The sequence below is a fragment of the Delphinus delphis genome, chromosome 15, assembly GCF_949987515.2.
Source record: "Delphinus delphis chromosome 15, mDelDel1.2, whole genome shotgun sequence".
In the NCBI taxonomy this organism is placed as follows: domain Eukaryota; kingdom Metazoa; phylum Chordata; class Mammalia; order Artiodactyla; family Delphinidae; genus Delphinus; species Delphinus delphis.
The window spans coordinates 41,211,017-41,227,098 of NC_082697.1; the positions used below are offsets into that span (position 1 = coordinate 41,211,017).

Here is a 16,082-nt window from a genome sequence, read left to right on the forward strand (position 1 = left end):
CTTCTTTCTCACTGTCCCCTGTTACCACTGCGGATAATTCAGCTTCGTGCTTCAGATTTCAACTTAGTTTTCAATTAGTCACTTCCTCAGGAAAGTATTTCATAGCACTCCATTCATTTATTCATTCACAAAATATTTATTGAGTGCCTACGATGTGCCAGGCATTTTCCTTGACCCTGGGGATACTACAGTGAGCGAAATGAACAAAAGACCCTTCTGTCATAGAACTTACACTTCTAGTGGAAAAGTCAGGCAATAAACGGGAAAATACATAGTAGCGATAAGTGCTAAGCAGAAGAAAATGAAGCAGGATGCAGAATATAAAAGCTTGGCATTTAGGATGTTGAAGTTTAGGCGCAGTGGCCAGGGAAGGCCTCACTGAGAAGGCGTCATTTGAGTTGGGACTTACATGAAGTGAGGGGGGCTAGTTAAGAGGCTGTCTGGAAGAAGAATATTTCAGACAGAAGAAGCAGCAAGTGCAAAGGCCCTGAGGTAGGCATGCACTTCTGTGTTTAAGGAATGGCAGGGGGCCAGAATGGCTGGAGTGAACCAGTGGGGGGCAGAAAAGAGGATGAGGTCAGAGAGATGGTCAGGGCCCAGACCACAGAAAGCCTTGTAGGTCCCTATAAGGACATGGGCTTTCACTCTAAGTAAAGTGAGAGTCATTGGGAGGTTTGAGAAGAAGAGGAACATGCTCTGACTTAACGTTTTAAAGGGATCATCGCCCTACCCCGAATGCTGGATAGGGCCTCTTCCCACGTTACCCCACTCTTCCATCATGCACCTTTTTACCTGGGCTGTGACTTGTCCGTATCCTTTACTAGTGCCTAGGTTCTGTGAGGAGAGGTACTGTGACCAACTGGTTGATGTTTTATTCCCACCACACAATCCAGTGCCTGGAAATCATAGGTTCTCTAAACATGTCTGATGTCATTGAAATAAGGAATAAATGAATGCCAGCCCTGGTGCTATTTTTAGCTTGTAGTTCTCAGATTGGTAGTATTAAACCCCAGTTTATAAATGAGGAAATGAGGTAAGGGTAGGAGGTTATAAAGAGAGAGAAAGAAAAGAAAGAAATGAAATTACTCAGAGCAATCACGGCAGCTTTCTTTAAGCTCAGAAACCCAGGTTCTCATTTCTACCTTAAGGTCTCCAGTAGAGAATTTTATTGGCCCATTTGTCAGATCTAGAGATATCTATTCACTTTTCTGAAAACATAGTCACAGTGGGTGCTTTTTTGACTTTTGGCAGAGGAGGGGAGGTACTTCAGTTTGGGAACTATTAGGAGGATAACAAGGCAAAATGGCCAGGACACTAGCATGTTACAAAAATTCATTTCCCACCTGAAGGTCTGTGTACACATACATGTGCATATGTGGTTTTTGGTGTCTACTGTGTGCCCAGAACTAGGGACGGAGAGGTCTTTGCCTTCAGTTGCCTCTAGGGATCACACAATTACAGAACAGTGAAGTGAGTATTATAGTGGCAGAAGAAATATCTGTTCTAGGAAGTAAATAGGACAGAAAAAAATGGGTGGAATGGTAGATCAGCTAATACGGATCAGACAGTTAGCATTTCCTGAATACCAGCAGGAACAATTGCATCCTCACCAGAATGGCATCTTTCTTGTTCTGTTTTGCGCGTATGTTCAGAGAGGACTACCGTCTTGAGCATCTCCATTTGACTTGTCTCATGAAGTCACAGAATATTCAAACTGCACAAAAACAAAACCGGAAAAAGGCCTGTTTTTAGCTCTTTTATTTAACATGTAAAGAAAATGAGGCCCAACGAGACTGAGTCTTGCCAAAATTCATGCATAGGAAGAATGAAGAGGAAAACCAGGCCTCTGAGCCTTGGACCAGTCAAATGGCAATGTTTTGTTACCTGAACCAGAAAGAGGACAAGTCTTCTCCACAGGAGTACTTTGGGGTTAGTTACTGGGTGGTCTCTTTACCCATCAGCCCCTGCTTCTCTTTTTTGCCGGTTTCTTCTCACTGACTCAGTCTAGACCCGCTCTTGTCAGGCTTGGAGTCTGAGTGCACTGCAATGGCTTCCTGTTCTCAGCTGCGCCTCCCCATTCACTGCACTGCAGCCTGGTAAAGTCTTCTGTAGGGTCAGCCTCACCACCACAAGCTGAGTCTGCCACGGCCTCCGCTCTCTTTTCTCCTGATGCTCCAAGCTGCCGAGGGACAGGAAATGGAGTGGCTGAGTTTCGAGGTCTCCTGGGCTTGTCTGTACCACAGGAGACTGGCATGCCACTTCCGGTCCAGGAAAGAAAAGAGAGTTCCAATCAGATGCATGTGCTTCTCTGAGTCTCCAGGTAGTTCCAGAGCCATCATTTGCTTATTGAAATTTTACCATCGTTACACATAGCCTGACCCAGACAGCAAGAGCCGGTGATGACCCTCTGTTGTAACTATATGGCAAGAGGAACATGCAACCAAATTAAATAAAATTAATTTCAAGCACACACCCTGCATTGAAGAAGCATTTGCACAATTACACGGTGTCAGCACAAGTCACTTATCCTGAATGGTTTTATTGTTGTGACCCTGATTTGGCAATCACCGTGCCTGCTCTGCATGGTAAACTTGAACCATGTTTTGCCCTGAAGTTTTAAGGAACTGTAATTTAAAACATCTATAACAAAACAATCTATGAGTAAATGAGATCTCCCTAAATTAGATACCTCTTTCAGCAGCACAATGAGTAATTCTTTCCGCTATGATAACACTGAGGGGCTCTGGGAGTCTCTTTATTAAATAATAATCCTTCCTCATATAGGATTTTGCATGACTCTCGGGAAAAAATTTATTTACCTGCTTAATCATGAACAAAGGGCACTGCTTCTCTACTTTTGATATCATTACTGCTGCATGAGTTTGCATGTGTAAACTGTGATGGCTTTATGTCATTTCGTACTATGGACATTTTTCCATATACAGCACTATGAATAAGAACAAGTTCTGGGGAATTTCATGATTTATAACTCAGACTTAAAAGCACAGACCAGCCTCTTCCATCTCATGTTGTTATGTTCCTCACTATATTCTATTTGTTTCTTATACATGTTTATGGAGTGTCTGCTATGTGCCGAGGACTGTTATGGGAACAGGGGATGGATACATCAGTGAAAAAAAACAGGAGAAGATCCCTGACCTTACAAAGATGATATTTTAGCAAGAGGATAGGGAGAGCTATACAACACACAATTACCATGAATATATAAATCATTTAGGTTATATAGAATGCTTGAAACTAATGAAAGCTATGAATAGAGGAAAAAATAGAGCAGGTTAAGGAGTGAGCGGGTGGACTCCAGTACTAATTAAGAAATAGGGGCTCAGAAGAGGTCTCGCTGAGGAGGAGAGATTTGAGCAAAGACTTGAAGGAGGTAAAGGAGTGAACCAAGCAGATAATCTGGGGAAGGATCATTTCAGACATAGGAATCAGCTGGAGCAGGCAAGGAAATCCCTGGAGATCTTTGTGGCTAAGGTCAAGGGAACAAAGTGAAGATGAGTTCAGTGAGATAAGGTGCCTGTTTAGGGTCGGAGCAGGAGGTTGCAGCAGATTATATAGGGCCTTGTCAACCATCCTAAGATATCTGAGTTTAACTCCAGGTGAAATGGGAGCCATTGCATTGTTTGAGCAAAGGAGTAGCGTGATTTAATTTAAGTTTCTGAAGATTAGCCTGGCTAATCTTTGTAGCCAGACTAATCTCTTTGGGGATGATGCTTGGCATAGCGAGGGTAGAAGCAGGATGCTACTGAAATCATAGAGATGAGATGTGCGATTGGCTCAATCAAGGTGGCAGGTGAAGTGGCAAAAGGAGTTCAGGTTTTATACGTATTTTGAAGGTAGAACCAACAGAAATAAGATGGCTACAAGAGATTTGGTCTGAGCATCTGGAAGGATGGAGCTGCTATCAGATGATTTGCAAATGGCCATAGGAAGAGCAGGTTTTCAAGTTTGGGTCAGGAGTTCATGTATAGTCAAGTTTGAGAAGACTATTAAACATCCAGCTACAGGGTATACAAAAATCAGGCTATATAAATCAGGAAATAGGTCTGGGCAAAAGGCAGAATTTGAGAATCGTTGGCGAGTAGGTGGTATTTAAAGTCTTGAGGACAGACGACACCAAGAGGGGGTGAATGTAGACAGAAGAGCACATGGAGGTCTAAGCCATTGAGAGGTCACCATTAAGAGGTCAGGGAGAAGTTCAGGAACTACATAAAGAGGCTAAGAAAAAATGACCAGTGATGCAGTAAGAAAACCAAGGAAGGGCAGTGTATAAAGTATGAAAGAAAGTATTTTGAGGAGGGAGTGATCACAGTATGAAATTCTGTTGTGGGATAAAGTAAGCTGAAGATTGAGAATGGCCACGAGATTTAGCAATATGGAGGTCATGGGTGGATTGCTGGCAGGAGTTTGAGTGGTGTGATGCAGATAAAATCCTGATTGGACAGAGAGGGGTTTTTCTCTTTTCTTTCCCCACCTCCATTCCTTTCTTCCTTCTTCCTTTACCTCCTCTCCCTCCCTTCCTCCCTCCCTTTCTTGTTTCCCTTCTTTCTTCCTTCTTTCCCTCTTTTTTTTTCTTTTTCCTACCAGCAAAGTGAGCTAAAAATCCAAACTCAGATATTTGTTGACAGTACAATTTTAGTGAATCCCTTTGGGAATTTTGCTTTTAAACTCTTGGAAGATTTTCACATATTTGATTTGTTCCTAACATTCCAAAAATGGCATGAATTTGAATTATCCTCAGATTTCATGTGTGAACAAAACAGCCAAGGGTACAGATAAGCATTTTAGAAAATCATTATATTATTTTAAGCCATTTCATTATATTTTCACACACTGGGTATGGAGAAAAAAAGTATCAATAACTTGTTTTATTACATCTTGGCAACTTAATATAAATCACATGTTCTTCTCAGTGTTTAACTTGTCTGTTATGTGTATATAGCTTCCCTAACAAGATAATAAACTCTTTGAAGACAACAACAATATAAAGATATTCTTTATAATATCTTTAGTAACTGGCCTTGTCTTGCACATCATAGGTATACAATTTACATTTGTTGGTTTAATATTCTGTATTCTTTCTGCCTGATCCTATTTTCTTATACATAAGCTTCACTCAGTTATAGATAGACGTAATAGAAAACAATCAGAGAACAGTGCTTATCCTGCTAGAAGTTCTAGCCTTAAAAGACTTTACAGTCTTGTTAGGGAGAGAATACAGACATATGTGACAAGTTCAAAAGCAAAAAACAAACAGTATACAGCAACAATAAAAGATAAGCAAGTGATTAGCGACCAAATGCAACCTATAGATAATACATGTTTAAAGGGTTGAAACTAACAGGGTTCTGTGCTGGTAAGAAAAACATACAGGCATACCTTGGAGATATTGTGGGTTGGGTTCCAGACCAATGCAATAAAGCAAATATCAAAATAAAGTGTGCCCCATAACTTTTTGTTTCTCAGTGCATATAAAAGTATGTTTATATTTTTAAGTATACTTTTAAGTATACAATAACATTATGTCTTAAAAAAATGTACATACCTTAATTAAAAAACACTTTATTGCTCAAATTGTTAACCATCGCCTGAGCCTTCAGCAAATCATAATCTTTTTGCAGTGGTAACATCACCATAACAAATACAGTAATAACGAAAAAGTTTGAAATATTGTAAGAAATACCAAAATGAAAAGCAGAGACTCAAAGTGAGCAAATGCTATTGGAAAAATGGTGCTGATTGACTTGTTTGTCACAGGGTTGCCACAAACCTTCAATTTGTTAAAAAAACAAACAAACACATCTGTGAAGTGCAATAAAATGCCTGTACTGAGGAAGTTATTCTTTTTTTTTTGTTTTAAATTTATTTATTTTTGTCTGTGTTGGGTTCTCGTCCCTGCGCATGGGCTTTCTCTAGTTGTGGCCAGTGGGGGCTACTCTTTGTTGCAGTGCATGGGCTTCTAATTGCGGTGGCTTCTCTTGTTGCGGAGCATGGGCTGTAGGCATGCGGGCTTCAGTAGTTGTGGCTCGCGGGCTCTAGAGCTCAGGCTCAGTAGTTGTGGTTCATGGGCTTAGTTGCTCCGTGGCATGTGGGATCTTCCCGGACCAGGGCTCGAACCCATGTCCCCTGAATTGGCAGGCGAATTCTTAACCACTGCACCACCAGGAAAGCCCCTGAGGAAGTTATTCTTAAAATAGCCTCCTGCCCTTCTTCCTCTACCACTAATGAAACAAATACATGTTTATAGAAAAATCAGATAATATTATGTTATGAGCATTTTCTCTTTTCCTATACACTTATTCTAAACACCATTTCCAGTTGATGCAGAGTATTCTGTTGTATGAATGTGCCATAATCAATTTAACTCTTCGCATGGAGTAAATGCTTCAGTTGTTGTTTTCTCTTTTCCAGTATACACTGAATTAAGGTGAAGAGCCTTGTAGCCATTTCTCTGTGGATGTTTGATTGTTTTCTTTTTTTGTTTGTTTTTGATCACCTTCACTCATTTATAATTATTTCTCCATATTACGTTTCTAGATTTGGAATTACAATTTCAAAGACATTGACATACGTAGAGATTTTTTTTTAATGGTGGTGAAAAAAAAACATAGCATAAAATTTGCCTTTTTAACCATTTTTAAGTGTACAGTTCAGTAGTTTTAAGTATATTTACATTGTTGTACAACAGGTGTTTTAAACATGTTTTCATCTTGCAAAATTGAAACTCTAAACAACTTTCATTTTCCCCACCCCCCCAGCCCCTGGCAACCACACTTCTACTTTCTGTTTCTATGACTTTAACTACTTTAGATACCTCATATGAGTAGAATCATACAGAATTTGTCTTTTTGTGACGGGCTTATTCCCTTGCATAATATCCTCAAGATTCATCCACGTTGTGGCATGTATCAGAATTTCCCTTTTCTTTTAGGTTTGAATAATATTCCATTGTATGTATACACCATGTTTTCTTTATCCATTCATCCATCCATGAGCACTTGGGTTGCTTCCACCTCTTGGCTATTGTGAATAATGCTACAGTAAACCTGGCTGTGAAAATATCTCTACAAGATCCTGCTTTCAATTCTTATTCTTATATACTTATAAGTAGTGGAATTTCTGGATTATATGATCATTCTGTTTTTTAATTTTTTTGAGGAACTTCCATACTGTTTTCCATAGTAACTATACCATTTCACATTCCCAGCAACAATGCACGGGAGTTCCAGTTTCTCCACATCCTCACCAACACCTGTTTTCTCTTTTGTGTTAGTGGCCATCCTAAGGGTAGTGACATACAGTCTCCTATTGATTGTCGTAAGTTGTTCCAAGTTTTTTCTTTCTATTGTGAAGAATTGTGCTATGCCCCGCTACATTTAAAAAGGATAACTAGCAAGGACCTACTGTATGGCACAGAGAACTCTGCTCAATGTTATGTGGCAGCCTGGATGGGAGGGGAGTCTGGGGAGAATGGATACATGCATATGTATGACTGAGTCCCTTTGCTGTGCACCTGAAACTGTCACAATATTGTTAATCGGCCATACTCCGATATAAAATAAAAAGTTAAAAAAAATGATATGAAGGCTTTTACAAGACACTTAGTTCTAGAAGTTGGTAGATTGTAAAAAAAAAAAAAAAATGAATTGTGCTATGAATAACCTCATACGTATCTCCTAGTGTACATATGAGAATTTCTCTAGGAGGTCTACACCTAATTGTGGAATTCCTGAATTGTATGTCATGCACATTTTCATTTTTCTTTGAAAGGATCAAATGGCTTTCCAAAGTGGCTTTAAGAAAATTAACTAATGTCTCTAGACCTCAGTTACTTTGTTTGGATAATATGGGAAATACTTTACCAGATTGTCCTGAGGATTAAATGTGCCAATGTGTATAGTGTCTATAAAAGCACCTGGTAAAGAACAAGCACCCATTAATTGATGATGGTATTATCTAAGTCCCCTTCTGCCCTACCGTTTGTCACTGATTGCTTTTGAACAAGAGACTGATAGTCTCAAAGGAGTATTTAAGGATGTAATGGGTATTTGTTGTTTTGTGAGTGTGTGAGCAACATTCAACCTCTTTCCATCTGAGGACCATTCCCCATGGAATGTAACATTGTTGGGACACACCTCCCTGTTTGCCATCATGGATCACGTGGCACACATCTGAACCAGGGTGATGGCAAAGAAAAGGGACAATAATAGGTGGATGTGAGGAATTTAAAAGTATGCTGTTAGATACCTGGTAACTGATTACTTGCAATTGGATATGGGATGCTAGAGGATGGCAAGAGTTTAGATAAAATTAACAAGTTTAAGAAACTTGGGAGTATAAGATTCTATGAACAGAAAATAGGATGGTGGAGTTGAAAGTGGCTTGGGAGAAAGATGAGTCAGGTTTTAGGCAAGGTGATTTGAAGGAGACACCCAGTTGGTGTTGAAGAGTAGCCAGCTGGAGCTCAGGAAAGTGGAAGGAGTTGGAACTAGATTTGAGAGTATTCTGTGTGAGCATTATTTAAAGCCAGAAGTCCAGAAACCAGAAAGGTTTCCTGCAATTAAGTTTACTGAATTATAGGGCCTGAATTATTGCCTTGCTGTGTATCTCCAGATCGGGGGCTAAGAGTTCTGTCAGTTGTGTGAGTGTGTCTGGAAGGGATGGTCTAGAGTGCAAGCGTAGGGGGTGGGGATAAGCTTATTCTTCACACACACCCGCCAATTTTCATGCAAATGACGTGCAGTAAACATCCATCCAGCAATCATGGAGGAAAAGAGAATACAGGGGCAGGTTGCTTTGGTGCACTAGGGACCGGGGAGGTCATGGAGCTGAACAGAAATAAATAAACATGTATGCAACTAAGGCACACTGATTTCTGGACAGTGTTTACCTCTGGAGGAGAGATGGGGACGGGGGTGAGTTTTACCAGAATCTTCACGAGGGTCAGGAAATTTAGGGTAAAAACCTTGGAAGATAAAGGAGGGAAGTTTAAAATACTTTGAAATATTATTTCAATTCCAAATAAATTTAACCTTGGATCTCACTATTTACCTTACATCTTTCTCTTTAACACAAGAAATTGAAAATGACCTAAGTCAATTAGACCAATAACATTTGGAAAGAAGAAGAACATGTTTGCTATTAATCTTTTCAAAAGGGGTATTTGTTTTTAATTAAGTTAGTACTCTCATTACCTTTTTTTTAATGAATGTAGAATTTCTTCCTCCTAAAATTCTAAATCTGCTATGTTTAGCAGCATAGTCACAGTTCTGAAGGTTCGTGGATTTCTCCCCCGTTTATTAATTTGTTAGCTCCAGTTCATGAACTTAGACCTTTTCTCTTCAATAGTTTGTTTTGGAGCAACTTATTCTGATACTCTCATTACCTGAGGGACTGAAGTCTCAGAAAACTTTCCTTATATGGATTCGGGAGATGAGTTTCCACAGAAAAAAAACTGACACCAAACATTGATCTGCTTGCGTAAAGTGATTCTACCAGTTACATGGCATTTGGTGCTTGTTGTAAATTGATGCAAACTTCATTAAAGAAAATGACAGATGGCATATGGCTGCAGGCAAAAGGCCAATCCACATGATGAATCCTATAGTGTTCGAGCCCAGGATAAACAATGTTTTTAATCACCTTGAAAAAAAATCTGTCGCATTGATTTCTCTACAGTAACTAGGTAATTATAATTGTGTAGCTAGTTCCTTATTAGCTTAAAAAATAATAAAAATAAAAGGTGGCAACAGATAGACATTTGATTTGGGTTTATATTGCAAGACGGATGGCTCACAAGATTTTGTGACCTTATGCTGCCATGCTAAGGTCTTCACCTGCATGAGGTGACAGTAGATTGACCACAGAGCCCAGGTTTGTGTGTTTTTAAGTTATTTGGTATATTACTTTGAGAATTGGAAGACCTAGAGGTGCCAAAACGGATTATGAGATTTTCCTTTGATTGACAAGATGAGCAAGTCTGTGTGAGGCAGATGCATCTCTGTGGACGGACTGCAGACAGGTGTCAATCACAGCCAGGGGGTGTTGTATTCCTTTTGAAGGTGGACGTCTAACAAATTTGAATTTTAAGGGAATAATTACAGTCCTATCAAATTCTGAGGTTCACTACATGATACATTTTTTTTTAAAGTTAAAAAAAAATTCCATCAGTTTTTATAATAATGTTCTTTTCTGGTTAATTTTATGTGTAGAACATGGTCCTATAAATATATATTTTTAATGGTCCCCAAATAAAGGTCACATATATAGGAAATAAAAATGATTTCTAATTATAGAAAGTAGAACTAGATACTAGTTTCAGCACATGGAATTTGTATAGTTAAGTTTAGTTAGTGATTCATATCTGGCTTCTTTCCAAGCTCCAGAAATGTCCTCTGGCTAATTGAAATGGAAGAATGTAGAAGGATATTCACTGATTGGGCAGAAATGCAGGAGAACTAAGCAGAAATCTGGGTTCCCGCACAGGATAGTACAACACATACCTTACTTCAAGCCACTGTGTGTCTGGGTAGAGCACTCCGCTGCTGGCTCCACCTCCAGTGGACACTTGCTTTTGGCTGCCCTGAGATTTCAACACTTCCAAAGATAACTTTTCAGCTGTCCTTGCACCTTTCCATCATTCTCCAGAACATCAAAGTTCCAAGTTGGAACCTTTAATTGGCTGTGTTTAGGCCATGTGCCATTTCTCTGGTTGCCTGGTCCACTGGCTTCTTAATGAGAGTGAAGCCTCTCTTCTACCAGAGCCTATATGGTGGGGGATCTCTTCCAATTAGGAAGGGAGTTCTATTGCTGGACATCCAAAGAACAAAGGACAGACAGGAAGCAGCAGAGGTGCATGACAATGAAAATTCTCCTTTTAATCATGACATTTTACCCTAGTTTATTTTTGTTTGCTTTTGATAACCATAAACATATGAAACAAATAATCCTCATTAATATTCTTAACCCCAGCACTTGGTTATAGATGTGACCTTTTATTCCAGAAGTTTTCCTGCTGTAACAAAGGTACAACCACTGTTCCTTGAACTGCACACCAGACTCCCTCTTGTGCACACATGTGTGATATTTTCATGTTTAAGAGAAGGCGGACATTTGCCTTATGTCTCACCCCCTATGTTTAAATCAAAGTCATTTCCTTCTTACTTTGCCATGATTTTCACAATGAATAAATATTTACTGAAGATGTCTGCATTCGTTTGCCAGGGCTGCCATAACAAAGTACCACAGACTAAGTAGTTAAACAACAGAAATTTATTGTTTCACATACCTGGAGGCTAGAAGTCTGAGATCAAGGTTTCGGCAGGGTTGGTTCCTTCTGAGGGCTCAAAGGAAGAATCTGTTCCATGCCTCTGTCCTAGCTTCTGGTGGGTTGCGGACAATACTTGGCATTCCTTGGCCTGTAGAAAGAAGCATCAGCCTGGTCATTGCCTTCATCTTCACATGGTGTTCTCCCTGGGTACACATCTGTGTCCAAACCTCTCTTTTATAAGGACACCAGTCATATTGGATTAGGACCCATCCTAATGACTTCTCTTAATTTGATTACCTCTGCAACGACCGTATCTCCAAACTAGGTCATATTCTGAGGTACCAGGAGTTAGGAGTCTGACGTATCTTTTTGGGGACATAATTCAGCCTATAACATTTTCTTAAATGGCTGCCTCTTCAATGTGAGGGATTTGAAATATTGAGTCCTTTCTGGAGTTAAAACAACAACAACAAAACAAAACAAACTTTAAAACCAAGGAATATATAACTGGACAGACTTGGTTGACCATTGAGGATTATACACATACCTAAATTTCAGGGTTGAAATTGACAAAATGGTTTCTTTGAGGAAACTTGAGGAATTACTAGGTACCCCTTATAAGGTTGAAGAAATTCCTTTCTATTTCTAGTTTGTTGAGTATTTTTGTCATACAAGGGTGCTGGATTTTGTCAGATACATTTCTTATATCTATTGAGATGACTATGTGGGTTTTGTTTTTTACTCTATTAATATGGTGTACTACATTGATTGATTTTCATACGTTAGGCCAACCTTGAATTCCCGGGGTAAAAACCCCACTTGGTCACAGTTACAATTCTCTTTATAAGCTGCTGGATTTGATTTGCTGGTAAATTGTTGAAGATTTTTGCATTTACTGGGAGGGGCGTCAGGGGAAGTGACGAGAGGCGGCATTGAGGCCTGGGGCCTGGTTTAGTTCGCTCTTCTTTTTCTAGTTTCTTTCAGATCTTCTTTATGGATGTTCTCTGAGTACTAGAAAACACACCAATTCTGATTTTGTTTTTTGTTTCTTTTCCAGTATTGTATTAATTATCAGTCCCTAAGGCAGATTTAATGGATACTGTTCATTTTAAGTGAGTAACTTAGATCTCCAGAAAGAAAACATTTCACTGCATATATAGATGTAGCCAAAAGGACATCTTTATAAACAAGAACACTTAGATTCCAAATGTATTTTTTATATTCTTTCAAGTTTCCTTCCAAGGTCTCTGATGGAAGGTGGTATTATTTGGTGTAAAATGTTTTAATTTTATATTAGATGCATTAAATGCTACTGCACTTTAAAAAGTATTTAAGATAGTATCAGCATTACATAATGTGTTTGAGCTTTTTTCAAAAACTATTCTTTGCAAATTCAAGCCTATAAATGGAGCTCCTGTAGTCCTTTAAGACACAACAGTTGTTTTTATCTTCCAAAGAACCGGTAAAAGGAAACTCCATAACATTCTTCATCTTTCCCTTAAATAATCTAGTTCTGTTCGCTAAAACATAGAATTAAAAACAAACAAACTGGGCTTCCCTGGTGGCACAGTGGTTGAGAGTCCGCCTGCCGATGCAGGGGACACGGGTTCATGCCCCCGTCCAGGAGGATCCCACATGCCGCGGAGCAGCGGGGCCCGTGTGCCACGGCCGCTGAGCCTGCACATCCAGAGCCTGTGCTCCACAACGGGAGAGGCCACACAGTGAGAGGCCCTTGTACTGCAAAAAACAAAAACAAAAAAACCAAACAAACCTACCAAATACTCTTTTAAAAGCAGACAGTATTCTAAGGCACTGAAATTAATACAACAGCAACAGCAACACAAAAATTTGATGTGAAACTCTTCATCAAGCTTTATAATAAATTCTGATAGGTTAAGACCTATTATTTGTAATTTCATGAAGATTTTTTTCAGACTCTGTAGCCCGAGTACTGGAAATTATCTAAATGTTTTCGTGGTAAGAATTTATACCACACCACAATAGGTGGTGCATTTAAAATAGCCTTTGTATTTTTAAACAATTGTTAAGCCATCCAAGGAAAATCAATATCATGATTAATTTAGAAGACTGAAACACATCAAAACCAAAACCAGAATCTACACCTGGAGTAGTTTCTCTAGCCTCATTTGCCTTGAGACAAGGAAATGGATATGTTAAAATTTTAAGGTTCTTTATGACTATAGGATTGTGTGTATATCAGGTTTGGTTGCCTTTTGCTTCATTTAACTGTTGCAGAAAGTGGAAAAGTTCCTCTCCGAAATGTAATGGGAAGTAGGAAATGTAATTTTAAAGTATATGTCAAAACTTTCATACAAAATAGGTGTAAAATCTATACACTGAAACTCATTCTAAACAGTCAATAGTAGGGAGATATGTTTCTGAAAAGAGGATTTGAGAGCCATCTGCAATACCTGGACCAACTATCACTTTAGAAGCTAAAGGTTTCTAATTTAATGGAAATATCAAAGAGCCTTTTGGGTAAAAAGAATCATGTCTTTGTAATGTAAAATATTAGCCTATAATTTAATCATTTTAGGGATAGTATTTTTTAAATCAAAATTTCCTAAAGCAGCCATAATTGTACTTATTTGCTTATTTTAATTTTTGGAATTTGTGGTCAGTAAATTTTTTTGTGTGTGTGTCAGTAAATTTTTAAGTAGAGAGGAGCCCCCTTTTACCGTTCATTTATTCTAGGTAATATCTGCAAGGCATACTTGGCAGGAAGGCAGCAGAGAATAGGTCAGTCACTTTGTTCCTTCCCTTGCTGATGCAAGAGGGAGAATATTTCACAGTGAAGCAAGAGTTGGCATCAGAGAAGCCATGTTCTATGTTCTTTTAAAATAGTCTTCCTGTGGCATTCTTTTAGAAAACTAACCTTTGCCCTCCCCATACCACAAGGGTGAAGAAGTGACCTTTTCCAGAGTACTCAAAGTTAAGTTAGTCCTGTAAGTCAGTCTTGGGGGGAAGTGAGAGTGTTTGTGGTCAGTGTGGTCAAAGACCCAGTGACAAGGCAGGGTAGTCAGGACATGCTGAGAATGATTGAAAAACTAGGGACTTGGCCGCCATGAGGCCACAGTAGTGACTTTAAGAGAAGTATGTGCTTTAAAACCTGACTAAAAACAAAGTTGAACCTTGAGTGCAAAGTCTGGGAGGGACTCAAGGAACACCATGAGCTCAACATGAGGGAAACTGAACACAGAACATAAATGGAAGTTCAAAGGCTGAAGAGGAAAGAGAAGCACGAAAGGTAAATACAGAGGGTGTCGTGTAGAAAATAACAGAAGCAATAAAATAAGGAAAGACTAGAGGTCACTTTTTTGCTCTTCTGTCATCAAAACTCATGTAGTAAAAGAAGTATACTGTAAGGGAGGGAAGGTTTCCTACATGATTTATTTGAAGACGATGGAATCAGACAACAGATGAACATATCAAAGACCAGGAAAAAGGCTGACATGATACAGTTAACCTTGGTGGATTGCAGTATTCTTACCAGCTCCTAATGAGAATGGACTGGCAAAAACATAGAATTAATGCTTGCAATTAATTGAAATACATACTTAAATTTGTTTATAGTTCATCAGTATATAATTTGGTAGTACAATTTCTAAATTTTAATATTCTATTTAGATAATATTAGGACTAAAAATTGCTGAACCGGGAGCACTTAAGTATGTTGAGAGGTTGCTGTGTGTTTTAGGATCATATTAGATGCTGTGACAAATAGCCCTCAGATTTCATCAGCTTACCATAATAGAGGTCTATGAGTTGCTCATATCACAGTCCAAAGTGGGTGGGTGTTCCTGGTCAATAGGATTTGGGGGCAGAGCTGCTGCACATAGTCTTCTAGAAATCCAGGCTGATAAGAGGCTTTCTCGCTGTCAGTGTGCAGCTTCCGTGCTTGCTCTTAGCATTGATATTCATCTGGAAGGAGGGGTAAAAGCATGATGGAGTGTACATGAAAGTCTTTATGATTTTTTTCTCATTCACTTGGTCAGAATAATACAATCACAGGGCTACTAAGCTGCAAGGCAAACTGGGAAATGTCCAACTGAGTACCCAGAAAGAAAGGAAATAGAGATTTTGGTGAATAACAAGAAGTTTCTGTCTGGTGTGGGCAGTCACTGAACTCACGTGAGGGACTGTGAAACCACCTCTACCTCTACCAAAGACCCTTGAACATACTAGGTTCTGGGTGGGCTCCTGAATGGGTTACAAAGTTGGCTCTTGAATGAGGTTCAGTGTGCATTTTGTAGACCTGGCAACAATGAAATGTTGTTGGATGGAGTCAGATTTTGCTAAGGTATAGATTTCTTCTACATTTTACTTGTATTCTAATCTCTGGTTTACGTGATGACTCACTCATATAACAATAGGAAATGGCAGTGTGTATCTGATCATATAATTGGCATTATTCACTGATTTTATCCTTCTAAAATAATTTTTATGAGAGAATAAAAATGAGACATTGCCTTGACAAGTGACTGTGCCGAATTAGAATGTTATGCTCAGAATATACTTAGAATATATATGAGTGTGCATGCACATAAAAGTGTGTATGTACATGCACATGGAAATTGGTATGTATAGACTAATATGCACAGTATGTACTGTGTGCCAGTATATTATAACTAAAGAAAGTCCTGCGGAGTTGAAGTCTACAGAAGAAGAGCTAAACTCGTAATTTGTTTGCCGTTTCATAGGCTTTGGAAGCATCTATTTTCAAATTTTGATAATAACATTTAATATCTGGATGACCCTTTGGCAAATCGTT

The 16,082-nt window shown here is 38.9% G+C and overlaps 1 protein-coding gene and 1 long non-coding RNA gene across 2 annotated transcripts in view; one reads left to right on the forward strand and one right to left on the reverse strand.

The window, feature by feature from the left end:
* The window catches only part of MACROD2 (mono-ADP ribosylhydrolase 2), a 1,989,932-nt gene that overhangs the window by 873,894 nt on the left and 1,099,956 nt on the right, over nucleotides 1–16,082 (forward strand). The window lies entirely within an intron of this gene.
* LOC132438647 (uncharacterized) lies at nucleotides 1,974–15,189 on the reverse strand. Its single transcript, XR_009522208.1, has 3 exons — nucleotides 15,058–15,189; nucleotides 11,309–11,438; nucleotides 1,974–2,179 (listed from the first exon to the last, which is right to left on the reverse strand). It is a non-coding gene; the product is annotated as an uncharacterized lncRNA (long non-coding RNA).